The following is an 18,010-nucleotide window of genomic DNA, read 5'->3' on the forward strand; positions in this document are numbered from 1 at the left end:
CCCTTCTGGCCTTCTGTGCTGTACCTACAAGACCTACTATTTGGAATGTGGGAGGAAACCAGAGCACCCAGAGGAAACCCACACAGGGTTAACTCCTTACAGACAGTGGTGGAATTGAATCCTGGTCTCTAGTGCTGTGATAGCATTATGCTAACCATTAGCTACTATGCCAGCTTCTTCTGCGCTTGGACTTGAAGTCAAGTCCTGTTATTTCCAATTGGAGTCTCACCTTGCCACCATAAATATGCAGCCATCATGCCTATGATGACATCACTACAATGATTCTTTTTTGACCCTATCCTTGTTGCCAATGTATGTTCACACTGAAGGAACGCACAGTGCAAGTTATCTAATTCATGGGGAACATGATACTGGTTGAATACCCCTTATCCGAATTTCTTGGGGCCAGGAGTGTTTTGGATTTTGGAGTTTTTCAGATTTTGTAATATATAATGAGATAGCCTGGAATCGCCATCATTTCTGACTCAGAATTTATGTGCTACCAGTAAGCAATCTTTGTCTTACACTTGTTCATCACACATATGTATATTTAACAGTAAAAACTATTACATACCATTAATATAATGAAAATATAATGAGTACAGTGTAACAAAAGCAGCACAGCAGCATCGGAAGAATACCTGAATCAGCTGTTGAACAACAACAAGTGATGGCAGTCTTCATTTACATTATCGAGTTTTGATTAAAAGTTTATGCTACACTGCATTTGTATTTTACTTTTTTGAGGTTTTATATAAAGTATAAAAACAATCAGCATCGTAGACTTGTTTTGGTGTTAGATTTTCATCCGTGAAGATCTTCACAATTTCTCTGCTGCTTTATAATCTGCTTTAAAATGTTTAATTTAAAATTTAATGCTGTGTCTTTTCTCTAATTTCTACAGACAGTTTGCTGAATATTCACAATAACCTTCGGTTCTCAATTCGTTGTGATCAATCTTGGCTTGTTTCATGATTGGCATACTATTAAGCAGCATGTGCTCACTCCACGCTGATGAATCCATTCTTTCAGTACACCATCGAGATCTTCGTTTTTCACTTTAAGCAGAGTTCTTCTATTTTTCATTAACTTCTATTCATTGCATATGTGAGGTCATACCTGTGATATGCTTTGCCTGGGAACCTTCCCAGCACCCTTTCGGAATTTTCCATTTGCGACCTCACGTCAGAGCTCAAAAGTTTTTTGGATGTCAGAGATACTAGGATTTCAGAATTTTGGACTTACTTTAACCTGCATCACTTTAAAAGGTTTGCTTTATTTAAGGTTCTTCTTGGAATGTGCTTGCATGCATAATGATCACCTGATCCAGTAACTCTCACTTATTAGCATATGCTGAGGAACTGGCAGGGAATACAGCAATTGGAAGCAGAGAAATTTTCACATGGATTTCCAATAATAAGTTACTTAAAATTCCTTGACAGTAAAGTTGGGGGTGGCATGGGGGATTGGTGGTAACGGAAGGCTCATTGGGTGCCATGTATTATGCACCAACTGAACCAGAAATCGCAGGAGGTTTTTATGCCAGAAGCGTTTCAACAGAATTTTATACAGATATGTTAAACGTTCACATAATACAGTATTTGTGGGCACGTGGCCAAGTGGTTAAAGCATTGGACTAGCGACCTGAAGATCGTGAGTTCGAGCCCCAGCCGAGGCAACATGTGTTGTGTCCTTGAGCAAGGCACTTAATCACACATTGCTCTGCAACAACACTAGTGTCAAGCTGTATGGGTCCTAATGGACAACATCGGTGTCGTGGAGAGGGGAGACTTGCAGCATGGGCAACTGCTGGTCTTCCATACAACTTTGCCTAGGCCTGCGCCCTGGAGTGTGAAGACTTTCCAGGCGCAGATCCATGGTATCGCAAGACTAACGGATGCCTTACATAATACAGTATTCAAAAGCCGAATATGAAATGCACATTTACTTTGGTAATAAGATAACAGGTTTTGAACTATGTGGTTAATATTTTTGAAAATAAAATTTTGATATGAAAAATGAAAGTCAAGCAAACATGGCAGAATGCTTCATTTGCTGAACTGAGCAATGTGCAATAATTGGCAAATATCTATATCTTTAGAACTCAGCTCTTTAGTTTATCTATCACTGAAGTGACGGTTGGTCTCATTGACAGTGAAATCAAGTGATCAACCATCCTATTGATACCCACTTTGTGTTCCACCAGGACCACGTGGTTCCAGAACACACCACGGCTTTGGTCCAAACATGAAGAACTGAATTTCAGAGATGAGGTGAGAGCTGCTTCTCAAAATTTGTGTTTACAAATACTGGCAGACCTCAGCATTCAATGCCGTGTGGAACCACAGAGTTTCTGTCCATTTTTAATTAATCCATAAACATCAATAAAATGGACATGAAAACATGGTTAGTACAAAGTCAAAACATTTTAATTGGATTATGTGTCACTTTACACAACTTATTTCATGTGCCTTTGCTTTTATCCAAATTTTTATTGAAGAATACAATCCTTTAGCAAGGAGTCTAAATTTTCCAAACCAAATGAGAACAAAACATGAATATGATCTTTAGACACTTTTTTCCCCCAAAACAGTAAGTAATCAAAGTCTCATTCTGAGCAGAGATTTGCAGAGGAAAGGCATAATGATGCTGTTGTATTTTACTTGTTAGTCTTGAAAAAGCTACAGGCAACACTTGCTTCCATTATATGATTAAGTGGCACAGAAATAATGTCTGGCCCAAGGCATGCAGCTGGAATGTATTTACGATCATTTGAAACCATGTCACAGAAATGCATCTATGGATGGTAAGTAAAACATTTTCATTACCAGATCTGTGTCATTTCTGTAAAAACTGCATTGTCAAATTTCAGGATTAACTCCAAGATAAATGACACTTGGCCAAATTGTGATTATGCGGGGTTCTTTGGTACTGGTGTTCTTTAAGTAGTAAATGAAAGCATTTGTTAGAAAAGGTCAAACAGCAGCCATTCAAAATTGGAGGCAGTTGAGTATGAAAGAATGGGTTGCTTAATGTTCTTTTTAATGTTACTCCCTGTATTGCAATTTTGGATACTTAAACATTGTTATGAAGTATAATGCTAGAAAATTGATTAGGGAATCTTTGAAGTGATAACACAAGTGGCCATTCAACTTACTGTACCACTTGCCATAAATGAAGGGTCTATGACTGGACAACACAGTTCCAATTAACCAACAGATTGTAACACTGCTGATCAAAGATCACATGTCAAGTTCTTTTATTTTAGTGCTACCTAATATTTACAATGACTCAAACCACAAAAATGAACTTTTTAGAGATAATTAGATTATTTTCAGGGTAATGTGCAAGTTTCTGTAATTAATTTAAATGAATGGAGCTTAAGCAGACTAGGTAACCTGTTCTCCAAGCGTGGAACTATCAAAGATATTCCAAACAGATGTGAAAAGGATTATCTGATTATCAGAAAAACTGATTGTTTGTGAAGTTGACTTACTTCAAATAGCCATAACAAAAGTAATCTTCTGTAATTATTACCTGCTTCAGGATTTAAAAGCCTATGTGAAGTATTTGATTTCCCCCAATAGTGGATGGATTATTCCGTGACCTAAAGCATCTTCGATTTGTAATCATTGATGTTAGTCCTATATTTTTGATCTTAGTAAATATCTAGAATGATTCTTTGCATAACTGTAAAAGTTATGTGGTAGCAATAATTCTCACGTGTAAACCGAGAAACTTTTATTGCACAAAGTCTTTCATAAAGTTGATACCATATAGGAGCAGGTTGCATTAAATAAGGGGTTTCTAAGGAGTGGAATGGCAACAGAAAAATCCTGGTAATGTCTTCCAATGATCGACATCCACCAAGGTGGTAATTTAAGCCGATGTTTAGGTATAACTACTATGGTTCCAAATGTCTCTCATGAGAATGACTGTATGCTGTTATCTCCAAGGAAAAATTATTTGAAGAAATTATTATTGACAAGAATTCTGAACAGGAAATTATTTGGATAATCTAATCAAAAGTCCGGTAAATCTGGCACTTTATAAAATGTTACTTAAATGCAAGTTTATTTTGGTAAAAAAAGTTTTGGATTCTTTTATGTTCATCAGAATGTTTCATGAAAAAGTCAGAGTCAAGGTTGATCAAATATCAGGTGTACCATGCAATTGCAATGCCTTCTTAATACCAGCACTTCATACAATGATAACTGGCTCTCCTAGTGTAATCACAGAGCATTACAGATATAGCACTCTGACCTTTTACATCTTCTCATCTGCCTATTACTTTCTCTGGGTCCTCTTCCCCTTCCCTTTCTCCTACTGTCCACTCTCCTCTCCTATCAGATTCTTTCTTCTCCATCCCTTATCTTTCGCACCCACCTGAGTTCACCTATCACCTTCCAGCTAGCCTTTTACACCTCCCCCTACCTTTTTACTCTGGCATCTTCCTCCTTCCTTCTCAATCCTGAAGAAGTGTCTCAGCCTGAAACTTTGTTTATCTATTCATTTCCATAGATGCTGCCTGACCTGCTGAGTTCCTCCAGCATTTTGTGTGTGATGCTTTGAATTTCCAGCATCTGCAGATGTTCTCATGTTTAAGATATAGTATCAATTTATTTTCAAATATTCTGTACTGAAAAATATCTTTAATGAAAACAAGTACAGGAGTTGCTTAAAGAAAGCTAGCCTTTCAATCATGGCAGTGGTCAATTATCCTTGAATCTGAATCAGAATATACCGTGAGACTTGTTGATAAAGTGAGGTTTTTTGGAGTACAACTATTCACCCACCATCTCCCTTTATGTAGTTGCAAAGCTCCTGCAGGGAAAATATATCAAAAATGTAATGGTCTGGAGTTGGGCCAACACAACACCCTTCCCACAAGTGTCTTGAAATCACCATTTCATCCGCTCCTTATTAATTAGTGTCATCTACTCTGTCCTTTATTTGTTTCTGGTTTAATGGTTACTCCATATTTGGGATGATAAATATTATCCTTATTTTATATTTTATTATAATTACTATGTCTTAGACTTCAAATATCTTTCATGAGAACTATTGCATGCTGTTATCCTCAAGAATAAGTCATTTCTAGAGCTTATGTTCAGTTTAATATTGACAAGAATTCTGAACAAGAAATTAAAGTTCAAAGTAAATTTATTATCAAAATACAGATATGTCACCAAATATGTACAACCCTGAGGTTCATTACCCTGCAGGCCTGTTCAATAAATCCACGATAGAATAATAACCATAATAGAATCAATGAAAGACCACACCTCATTCGATGCTCAACCAGTGTGCAAAAGACAACAAACTATGTGAATACAAGAAGAAAGAAATAATAAATAAATAAATAAATATCAAGAACATGAGATGAAGAGTTATTGAAGGTGAGTCTATTAGATGCGGGAACATTTCAGATATGGGGTAAGTGAATCTGAGTGAAGTTATCCCTTTTCTTTCAAGAGCCTGATAGTTGAGGGGTAATAACTGTTCCTGAACCTGAATGAATGTAGATGATATGTGCAAATGTCCAGTAAACATGGCACTTTACAAAGTATATTTTTAAGTGCAAATTTCTTTCTGTGAAATATGTTTGGATTGTTTCACTTTCATCAGAGTGCAAGGGTCCAAGCCATGTAAAAAGCAGATGATCACCCACTCCAAATCTATTCATCATATGACTGGTTTCTTAAAAATGAACTTGACCTTCTTTCTCCATTGAAATCCTGAAAATCAGAACAGAATGGGAAGTGAAAACAAAATGAGCGGCCAGTGGAATCTCCCAGTGGCTATCCATTTTAATTCCACTTCCCATTCTCATTCCGATATGCCCATCCATGGCCTCCTCCACTGTCGGGATAAGGCCACTCCTAGGCTGGTGGAACAACACCTTATATTTCATTTGGGTAGCCTCCAACCTGATGGTATGAACATCGGTTTCTCAAACTTCCGATAATGCCCCCCCACCCTCTCCATTCCGCATCCCCTTTTCCCCCCTCACCTCATCTCACCAATCAACTTCCCAGCTCTTTACTCCCTCCCCCTCCAGGTTTCACCTATCACCTAGTGGTTCTCTCTCCCCTCCCCCACTCATTTTAAATCTACTCCTCAGCTTTTTTTCACCAGTCCTGCTGAAGGGTTTCAGCCCGAAACATCGACTGTCCTTTTTTCCATAGATGCTGCCTTTTCTCCTGTGTTCCTCCAGCATTTTGTGTGTGTTGCTCAGATTTCCAGCATCTGCAGATTTCCTCTTTCTGCATCATGATTCAGTGCCTTGGTTGACACCTAGCATTTTGTCCAGTTAAATTCATTCTCTGTTTGTATACAGCAATGACAGAGCTGAATAGTTCCCTCAGTCATTTTGAAGGGCATCTTAAAATCAAGCACATGAGGATGGTGGAAAGGATCTGGACTGGCTGTAGTCAGACAACGCCAAGGTGACAGGTTGGGCACAGCATGGGAGTGCAGCAGTTAGCACAACACATTCTAGCTTCAGTGACCCAGGTTCAATTCCCACCTCTGTCTGTAAGGAGTTTGTATGTTCTCATCGTGACTGCGTGGATTTCCTCCAGGTGCTCCAGTTTCCTCCCACATTCCAAAGGTATACAGCTTAGTAGGTTAGTTGGGTGGAGTGGGCTCATTGGCCTGGAAGGGCCTGTCACTGTGCTGTATCTCTAAAATAAGATATAACTTCTGGTGATTTCACAATCAAAAATTGGAGATGATCTTAAAGAATAAAAAAAGTGAAGGGGAATACTTAAAAAAGAAATCGACAAAGCAAATATGGTAAACAAGATAAAGGAAAATCCCAACGCTTTTGGTAAGTATAAAAAGGGGAAGAGGATGACTGACTGTCTATAAAATTATTCAGGCTCTTTCAGAGCAAAGGGACAAAACGTGTATTCGTCTTGAGAACGTGTGTGTGGTCATTTTCATCATTGAAGCAAACAGCATTGTAGATATCTGATAGGAAATAATTTGCAGGGTTCTGGAAGACTGGCTGGATTGCTAAGGTGTAAAGTTGTTATAGACATAATGGGCCGAACGATTTCATTCCAAGCTTATTTTGTGATTTCCTGATGGAATATATATAATTACAAACCAGACTTGTGCTTGCTTTGGTATTAGGCAGGACTTTTACATAAACAAACCCCTTAGACTATATGCTAATCCATGGCATTTTCTTTGCCTGTTCAAACGTTCCATCTGAAGTGAGGCTGAATTGGCCCCAATACCTAGCTGGATGTTTTGACTACTATTGACAATTTACTGTTGCAATTAATTTATCTTCCTTTCCGTTGACTCAAAACCTGAAGAAAGATTACAGGCTGGAGCTCATTTGGAAAGAGAAATCAAACAGTGGGCCAAAATTTGGTGTTAAAATAACAAGTGCTTGCAGGCACTGTGTGAAAGCAGGTGCAACTAAGCAAAAATTGGTGGGTTGCAAAACTCTGCCATTTTCTTTATGAAAATAACAAGATTTTGGCTGCCTCACAATTGGCATAGATTGAGTTCAAGGTCATTGATGCACTTGCACATATAAACAAATAGAATCAACTGTGGATGCTTAGGATGGGTAATTAATGGCACAAGTTGAGTTTAATAATGTAATAACTAATTGCTGCCTTTCATCCTCTTCTACCCCTCAGAATTAAAGCATTGCTCACAGTTTTCTTTTTTTAGTGAGATGCAATCACACAGCACAATTTTCACAAAGACCTAACCAGAAAGAAGTTTTCGCTCATATCCTAAATATGTGTAAAAGTTGAACTAAGGTATAAACACCATAAGTAAACTATAACAGAAAAAATTCCTCTCTAATTTTGCATCAGTAATATTATGAAATATTCATCTGAGTGGATCACCATGCATGATTATTTTAGGGTCACTGAGTTTGCTAAGCCGTAATTAAGGCTTACTAACCCATTTAAATTTACTAAACGCTTTCATGCAACAAAATGTGACATTTACAGGGCAGTTTAAAACAAAACCATTTGTGAGGCCTGAAGTTCAAATAAATTCTTCTGGTTCCAACAATGAAAGGTGAAAAAAACAGCCCAGTATGTGAAGCACAGCTGCATCACTGAAAGCATTTTCCGTGTTATCTTGCACCTCCACAGAGTGATCATCAGGTGTAATGATGGTTATGTTCATTATAACATCATAATAGTTAACACTGAGAGTTATGCCAAAAATAGAACCTTAAAATCTGCACCATTTTCTTTTACTTTCTTTTCTCATTCTTCATTTATCCTTCTATTAATCCTTCGTTTCTTTCTTTCTTTCTCTTTATTTTTGTGGTGGTTAGCGCAAATAGTTAACAGCACCAGTGACCACTGATCAGTGTTTGATTCCTGGCGCGGTCTGTAAGGAGCTGGTATGTTCTCCCAGTGTCTGCATGAGTTTCGTCCAGCTGCTCCAGTTTCCTCCGATTTTCCAAAGACATACAGATAGGGTTAGGGTTGGAGAGTTGTGGGCATGCTATGTTGGCACCAGATGCGTTGAGATGCTTGTGTGCTACCCTCAGCAACAATGCTCAGACTGTTGGATATTGATTCTTGATCGGTCAGGGCATGAAGGGATATTGGCGGGGGGAAGGCAGGAGATTGGGGCTGAACGGAAAAAAGGATCAGCCATGGTGAAATGGTGGAGCACACTCGATGGGCCAAATAGCCTCATTCTGCTCCTATATCTTATGGTCTTATGGTTGACGCAAAACAACACATTTCACTGCATGCTTCAATGTTTTGATGCAGATGCGACAAACAAAGCTAATCTTTATACCTATGTTTTTTCCTCCTGTATGTACTTCTCAATCTTTTAGTTTATTCAGTTAAGTAGATATACCATTAGTCCCTCTGTTCATTCAGAACCCCAGTGCCCTTTTCCCTCTTTGTTGCATCACCAGCTCACACTTTAAAGCAATTCTGAGAGCATAACAACATTTACAGCCGCTGCATGCAGGGGCGTACTTAATAAACAGAAAGCTATAGCAGCAGCACATCTGTCCCATTCTATCCACTTTCTTATTCCTTGACTAATTTTGAAAAGGTCACTGAGTGTAAGATTTAATCACCTCCAACCAAACATTCAGGAATTCACTTTAGAATCCCATGCCAAATTTCAGGGGGTGAGCATTTCTGTGTAAAACACAGGCAGGAAATGCCTGGAATAGTCCCTAACCTTTCTCTTTGAAGCAGATTGCACCGCTGTTTTGAATTTGAAAATTCAAAACAATCTTTCACTGTCTTGAAACAATGAGTGTGATTGCCATCTTGATTATGCATATATTAAAGGAGATAAACCCCAGAGTCAGATTCTTTTTTTGTTTATTTTGAATTACAAGAAATACCACCAACATTACAGAGTGCTGGCTAAAAGCTGATGTATGAATGGAAGAAGATGGTATTAAAATATTCAAGCAAAAGTCTCAATAAAAGTTCTAATGAAAAGTGTGTTTATGTCATCAGGGGCTCATGCAGAGGCCTTCCATCTGGAAGAAGGTACACAAGCCTCAGGACCCACATCACTAAGTTTAGGCACAGTTATTTTCCATTTACCATCAGGCACTTAAACCAAAGGGGATAATTTCACTCAACTTCGCTCACCCCAGCAATGAACAGATTCTACAACCTATGGTCTCACTTTCAAGGGCTCTACAACTCATGTTCTCAATACGTATTGCTTATTTATTTGTTATTATTATTCTGTGTTTTTTAAACCTTTTTTGTATTTGCACATCGGCTGTTCGTCTGTCTGTTTTGTATGTGGTTTTTCATTGATCCTATTGTATTTCTTTGTATTTGTAATGCCTACATGAAAATGAATCTCAGGGTAGTTTATGGTGATATATAAGCAACACACATAAAAGTTGCTGGTGAACGCAGCAGGCCGGGCAGCATCTCTAGCAAGGGTTTCAGACCGAGACCCTTCGTCAGGACTGCATTGGCACTGCTTCCTTCACGCACGCTGAGCTCGTTGACTTCATTAACTTTGCCTCCAACTTTCTCTCTGCCTTCAAGTTTACCTGGTTCATTTCCAACACCTTCTTCCCCTTTCTAGATCTTTCTGTCTCTATCTCTGGAGACAGCTTATCTACTGATGTCTACTATAAGCCTACTGACTCTCACAGCTATCTGGACTATTCCTCTTCCCACCCTGTCTCTTGCAAAAATGCCATCCCCTTCTCGCAATTCCTCCATCTCCGCCGCATCTGCTTTCAGGATGAAGCTTTTTATTCCAGGATGAAGGAGATGTCCTCCTTTTTTAAAGAAAGGGGCTTCCCTTCCTCCACCATCAACTCTGCTCTCAAATGCATCCCTCCCATTTCACGTACATCTGCTCTCACTCCATCCTCCCGCCACCCCACTAGGAATAAGGTTCCCCTGGTCCTCACCTACCACCCCACCAGGCTCCGGGTCCAACATATAATTCTCCGTAACTTTCGTCACCTCCAACGGGATCCCACCACTAAGTACATCTTTCCCTTTCCCCCTCTCTCTGCTTTCCACAGGGGTTGCTCCCTACGTGACTCCCTCGTCCATTCGTTCCCCCCTCCATCCCTCCCCACCAATCTCCCTCCCGGCACTTATCCTTGTAAGTGGAACAAGTGCTACACATGCCCTTACACTTCCTCCCTTACCACCATTCAGGGCCCCAGACAGTCCTTCCAGGTGAGGCGACACTTCACCTGTGAGTCGACTGGGGTGATATATTGCGTCCAGTGTTCCTGATGCGGCCTTCTATATATTGGCGAGACCCGGCGCAGACTGGGAGACCGTTTCACTGAACACCTACACTCTGTCCGCCAGAGAAAGCAGGATCTCCCAGTGGCCACACATTTTAATTCCACGTCCCATTCCCATTCTGATATGTCTATCTACGGCCTCCTCTACTGTCAAGATGAAGCCACACTCAGGTTGGAGGAACGACACCTTATATTCCGTCTGGGTAGCCTCCAACATGATGGCATGAACATTGACTTCTCTAACTTTCATTAATGCCCCTCCTTCCCCTCGTACCCCATCCATTATTTATTTAGCTCTTTTTTCAGTTAGTCCTGACGAAGGGTCTCGGCCCGAAACATCGACTGTACCTCTTCCTAGAGATGCTGCCCGGCCTGCTACGTTCACCAGCAACTTTTATGTGTGTTGCTTTTGTGACGAAAATCCAAGTTATCAGAAGATTGATGCTAATGAGAGAGAGATAAGTGAGACAATGGAGAAACATTCAAAATGCTAATAAGAGAGAAGAGAGAGATTAACGAGAAAGAAACACATTTCAGAATATTGACAGACCGGTTGCCTTGAACCTGAACTGTTTGAAGTTTGATGGATAGGCGATACCCCAGCAGGGGGATAAAAAGAACAGGTTCGCTAAGGCACGACACACCAGGAGATCACGAGATAACGAGACCCTGGAAGAGCGGTGTGCCCCCACAAGTTGGTGAGAGTTGGAGGTCTGGTTCGACGGAACCGACCATAGACTGACAGGGTGAAAAGGGACGATCGGCGGGAACCTGGTGTGTGTGTCCGCCCTTGCCTGGGTGCTGGGTTCACCGCGGAAGAACGGTCGTATCCGGAATGGGGGAGTCACAGTTGGTGACCACAGAAGACATAAAAGGGTTCGCCCGAAAGCTAACTGCAAAGAACATCAAAGGTCTGTTAGAATCAAAATTTGCATTCTCTCTCTCTCTCTCCAACAGCACCACAGCGATTACTGCGAACTGTACTGAGCTGAACTGAACTCTGCGTCACTTGAGACTGATCATTTTACCCCTAGACTGCGAAAGAGCTTGGTTGATTCCTGTTACCCTAGTTCTGTGTACATGTGTGTTTTATCATTGCTAACCTGTTGCATTATACATCCTTACAATTACAGTACTGTGTTACTTATTTCTTTAATAAAACTTTATTAGTTTCTGTTAAACCAGACTCCAATTAGTGGTCCATTTCTACTGGTTTGGCAACCCAGTTATGGGGTACGTAACACTTGAAATTCCAGCATCTGCAGATTTTCTTGTGTTTATGTTGATATATATATTCTTTGATAATAAATTTGCTTTGGACTTGGATTTCACAGTTTGAGCTCTTTTCTCACAAGAAATGCAGAGCAATAGTGTGATGAAAAGGCTTGACAGCACACACAGAGATGTTTCATTTGTGGGAAAGACAAGAACTGGGGGCCAACAAAAAGTCACTAATAAATTCAACAGAGAATTCCAGAGAAAACTCTTTTTCCAGAAGAAGTAACAAAAAACAACCAGCATTGAAGACTTAATGTACGACATTGAGATTCATTTCTTTTATAGGCGTTCACAGTAAAACAGTGGAATTCAATAGAATCAATGAAAAACTATGTACAAACTAAAGCAACACACACAAAATGCTGGAGGAACTCAGCAGGTCAGGCAGCATCTATGGAGAAGAGTAAACAGTCAACATTTCAGGCCGAGACCCTTCTTCAGGACTGAGAAGGAAGGGGGAAGATGCCAGAATATAAAGATGAGGGGAAAGGAAACAGACTAGCTGGAAGATAATTGGTGAAGCTGGGTAAGTGGGAAAGATCAAGGACTGGAGAAAAAAGCATCTGATAGGAGGGGAAAGTGGATAATAGGAGAAAGAGAAGGAGGAGAGGATCCAGGCAGAGTGGGGAATAGAGGAAGAGGGGAAGGGAGGAAGCATTTTTTTTTTACCAGAAGTATAAATTGATATTCATGCTATCAAGTTAGAGACTACCCAGACAGAATATAAGGAGTTCTCCTCCAGCCTGAGCATGGGCCCATCTTGACGCAAGAGCGAACTCATGAACCAAAATGTCAGAACGGGAATGGGAATCGGAATTAAAATGCTTGGGCACTGCGAAGTCCCGTTTGTGGCGAATGGTATGGACGTGCTCGATGAAGTGGTCCCCCAATTTATGACGCGTCTCACCAATGTTCAGGAAGTCGTATCAGAAGCACCAGACACAATAAACAGCCCCTGCAGATTCACAGGTGAAGTGTCGCCTCACCTGGAAGGACTGTTTGAGGCCCTGAATGGAGGTGAGGAAAGCGGTGCATGGGTAGGTGTAGCATTTACGCTGGTTGCAGGGATAAGTGCTATGGAGAGAGATTAGTGGGGAGGGACAAATGGACAAGGGAATTGCGAAAGGAGCGATCCCTGTGGAGAGTGGTGGTGGAGGTAAAGATATGTTTAGTAGTATGAGAATAAGACGTTGAATGTGGAGGCTGATGGGGTGATAGGTAAGGACTAGAGGGACTCTATCACTATTATGTGGCGGGAAGATGGAGTGAGCACTAATGTACGGGAACACACATCAAATTTGCTGGTGAACGCAGCAGGCCAGGCAGCATCTGTAGGAAGAGGTGCAGTCGACGTTTCAGGCCGAGACCCTTTGTCAGGACTATAATGTACGGGATATGGAGGAGATGCAGGTGAAGGCAACGTGAACAGTAGAGGGAGGGAAACCTCATTCTTTAAGGAAGGATGACATCATTGATGTCCTGGTATGGAAAGCTGCATCCTACGAAAAGATGCAACAGATGCAAAGAAACTGAGAAAAGGGAATAGCATTTGTACAGAAGATAGGGTGGGAAGAGGCATAGTTGAGATAACCGAGGGAATCAGTTGATTTATAAAAGTCGTTGGTTGATTGTTTGTCTCCTTAGGTAGAGACAGAGAGATCGAGAAAGAGGAGGGAGATGTCAGAGGAGGACCAAATGAATTCAAGGGCAGGGTGGAAGTTAGAGGCAAAGTGATAAAATTCATGAGTTCAGCATGGGTGCATGAAGCAGCACCAATGCGGTCATCAATGTAGCAGAGGAAGAGTTGAGGAGTATAACAGGGGAAGGCTTCGAGCCCAGATCATTCTTCAGAGTCGACAAAGAGGCAGGCATAGCTGGGACCCGTGCTAGTGCCCATGGCTACCCCTTGAATTTGGAGAAAGTGGGAGGAGCCGAGGGAAAAATTGTTCAGAGTGAGGACCAGTTCTGTCAGCTGGAGGAGGGTGGTGGTGGAGGGAGGATTGCTTGGTTCTTTTGTCAGAAGTGTACTGGAGTGCTTTGAGGCCTTCCTGATTGAGGATAGAAGTGTATAGGGACTGAACATCCATGGTGAAGATGAGGTGGTCAGGGCCAGTGAATTGAAAGCTACACAAACTAGGACTGGTGAATAATCACTGCAAAAGAAGACAAACTGTGCAAATAGAAAAAATAAATAAGTAAATAAGTAATTCTGTGAACCTGATTTGTCGAGTCCTCGTACGTGAAAAAGTGAGGCTGTGGAATCAGTTCAGAGTTGTGGTGAGTGAAGTTATTCAACCTCTCACTTAATGATGAGATGATCAGAAGATCATCTAAAGGGGAATATGATCAGATTGAATCAGAAGAGAATTGAAAAGGGTGAAATCAGTTCATGTGGGACAAGAGACATTGGCTCATGCCAAGGCCAAATGTCTTGATGTTGTACTATTAATGTCATTCATCCATGTGACAATTGCATTACTGCACCTCTAATTCAGCAGAGTATCCCAGCCAATACCTTTACAAATTACATGAATTAGGGACAATTGTTTTCCTCACAGCTAAATGATAGAGAGCAAAAGGAAGAGAAGATAAACAAGTATATAAGTCAATTTAACCTGCCTCCCTGCATTAAATAGGTATTGAATTCTCATAGCTCTGTGAATACAGAAGTGGAGCAAGCCATGCATACAGCTCCCCAGGCAGAAAGTTATTTGGATACTGCTTTGCAGAGCCTTTTCACTTTGAACTGCATTCCTCTTGTGGTTTGGACAGCAGTCAAATTAAGTTGCCTGGCTTAAGATATTGACGCATTGCTCGAGGGATGACAAATGTCTTGCACTTTAGAAAAACACTAAGATAGATGTTGTGCTTTTGTTGTGCCTGAAAAACATGTAGGATTTATATTAGTGATATAATGCGGCCTCCTTTACATTAGAGGACTGCTTTGTCAAGCGCCTCCATTTCATTCACCAAAAGCAAAGTTTCCCAGTGGAAGTCTAATTTTAATTCCAATTCCCATCCCCATTCCGACATGTCGATCCATAGCCTCCTCGTGTGCCAAGATGAGGCCACCCTCAGGGTGGAGGAGAAACACCTTATGTTCCATCTGGGTAGCGTCTAACCTGATGGCATGATTATCGTTTTCTCCTTCGGACAAAAAAAATTTCTCCCTCCCCTCTTCTTCTATTCCCCACCTTGGCCTCTTACCTCTTCTCACCTGTGTACTGCCTCCCATGGGTCCATTTTTCCTTCCCTTTCTCCTATGGTCCACTCTTCTCTCTTATCAGATTCTTCCTCTCCATCCCTTTATCTTTCCAGCTCATCTAGCTTCACCTTCACCTTCTAGCCATCCTCCCTCCTCTCCCCCACCCCCCACCTTTTTATTCTGGCATCTTCCCCCTTCCTTTCCAGTCTTGAAGAAACATCAATTGTTTATCTTTTTCCGTGGATGATGCCTGACCTGTTGAGTTCCTCCAGATTTCCAGCATATGCAGACTTTCTGTTTACTATTAGTGTATTAACCTAGAAAGGTATACATCAATCAAGACTTGAAGTGACCAAATTTGGCAGAGTACATTTAAATATTTACTTCCACATTTTCTCTGTTTCTTTGTCATGTATTTATTTGCTGACAAGGCTATTACTTATTGCTCATCCCTAACTATCCTCGAGCCACCTTCTAGAATCCTTGGATTCTCTCTTGTGACAGTATTTCCTCAATCCTATTAAGCAGAGAGCTCTAAGATTCAGATGGTGAAGGAATGTAAATATATCACAAGATGATGAGTGTCTTTGAGGAGAACCTGCAAGCACCCACTCCCCTTGCTCATCTTGCTGGTAGAGATCGCAGGCTTATAAAATGCCTTTGATTAGCCCTGGCAATTATTATGGTGCACATTGTAGATGCCAAACGTGGCGCACTGATAATGGAGGAATTACTATCACTGGACAACAAAGATTTTACTTCTTGAGTACTTTTGGGTGTATCTTATGGATTTTGGGCTGCTGATCATGAAAATCACCATGCAATGTCCCTATCATGCACCATTTTGTTGAAATCACCTATAATTTGTTATTTCAATTCATAATTCAAATCAGAATAAATGATGCCAAGATTAAGGAAGGCATTTTTGTTAGTCCACAAATCAAACAGGTCATCAATGACAGGCAATTCTAAGAACTTCTGGTGGAACCAGAGAAAATTACATGGAAGTCATTCAAGGATGTTGTTTTTTTTTCTAGGCAACTACAGAGCGCCAAATTACATGCAGCTGGTTAACATCATGCTTCAAGCATACAGAGCTGTGAAGTACAATAAGTCACTAAAGATTAATTTTCTGCATTCTCATTGAGACTTCTTCTCTGAAAATATTGGCGCTGTCAGTGACAAGCATGGTGAGGGGCTTCACTAGGACATTGCGGTCTTGGAGAAATGGTGTCAGGGCAACTGGACTCCATCAATGCTGGCTGATTATTGTTGAACACTTAAGCAAGACACTGATTACAAATGAAAACTATCAAAAAAACATTTTTAGCTTAGCTGAACTATTGCAAAGCATCAGAACCATTATGCAATTAAATGCATTATATTCAATAAAAGTATTTCCTTGTTTCTCCAAATTCCTATGTGATACAAGAAGTGTGAAATTATATTTGTGTTCAGCTTCAAGTGCTCTATCATAAACAAAAAAAAAGTTCTGAGGAGGCAACACTTACAAAAAAAAAATTATTGTCCTGTGTATTTAGAGTGGTGGACAAGGTACTAATTAAATAACTGCATTTTCCTGGATGATATCAAGATTATTTATTGTCAATTACCTGGAAAAGTGGGGAGAACTGATGCAAACAACTCACACTGATGCACACACTCCTTGTGTGCATTAATGGTGGCATTTACAAGAAATTAAAGAAACATAAAAGAATTATGAAAAATAATGCATAAGCAAGGACTGATAAGCACTGATAAGCAACTAATGCACAAAAGAAGACGAATTGTGCAAAAAGTAAATAAATAGTATTGAAAACATGAGTTGTAGAGTTCTTCAAAATGAGTCTATAGATAAGGGTAAGTCCTTTGCAGCAGGGACCTCCAGAATCTGACATGAGCTTGTAACCATGACAATATGTGTCTGGTCCAGTTGAATTTCTGGTCAGTAGTGACTCCTAGGATATTGATGGTAGAGGTCTCAGTGGTGGTGGTGTTGTAAATGTTAAGTGGATTCTGTCTTGTTTGATATGTCTTAACCTGGCATTTTCATGGTGTGTTTTCAAGCCATGCTTGAAAGTTGTCTGTGGTCTTGCTGCAGGCAAGCACGGACCATGCAGAGTTAAGAACGGAATGAGATATTGTGAAGTCATCAGCAAACATCCAGAATTCTGGACATGATGGAAGGAAGGTCAATGATGAAGCAGCTGAAAATGGATTGGCCCATGACCCTGCCCTGAGCAACTCCTGCAGTGACAGTCAAAGTTCAAAGTAAACTTATTATCAAAGTGCTACTTTGAGATTCATTTTCTTTCAGGCATTTAAAGAAAAAAGAAATACGATAGAATTTTACAGAAAAAAATGAGACAAAGACTGCCAAGCAACCAATGTACAAAAGAAAACAAACTGTGCAGATAAAAATAATACTGAGAACATGAATTGTAAAGAGTCCTGGAGTCTGTAGGTTGTCGAATGCATTCAGAATAGTGGTGAGTGAAGATATCCTCACCAGTTCAGGAGGCTCATGGTTATTTGGTAATAACTGTTCTTGAAGTTGGTGGCATGGAACTTAAGGCTTCTGTACTTCTTGCCCAATGGCAGTGGTGAGAAGAGGGCATGGCCTGGATGGTGGGGGTCTTCGATAATGAATGCTGCTTTCTTGAGACAGTGCTCCATGTAAATGTGTTCAGTAGCAGGGAGGGCTTTGCCCGTGATGGACTGGGCTGCATCTCCACTTTCTGCAGCCTTTTCCATTTCTGGACATTGGA

Source organism: Mobula birostris, chromosome 2, assembly GCF_030028105.1.
Source record: "Mobula birostris isolate sMobBir1 chromosome 2, sMobBir1.hap1, whole genome shotgun sequence".
NCBI lineage: Eukaryota > Metazoa > Chordata > Chondrichthyes > Myliobatiformes > Myliobatidae > Mobula > Mobula birostris.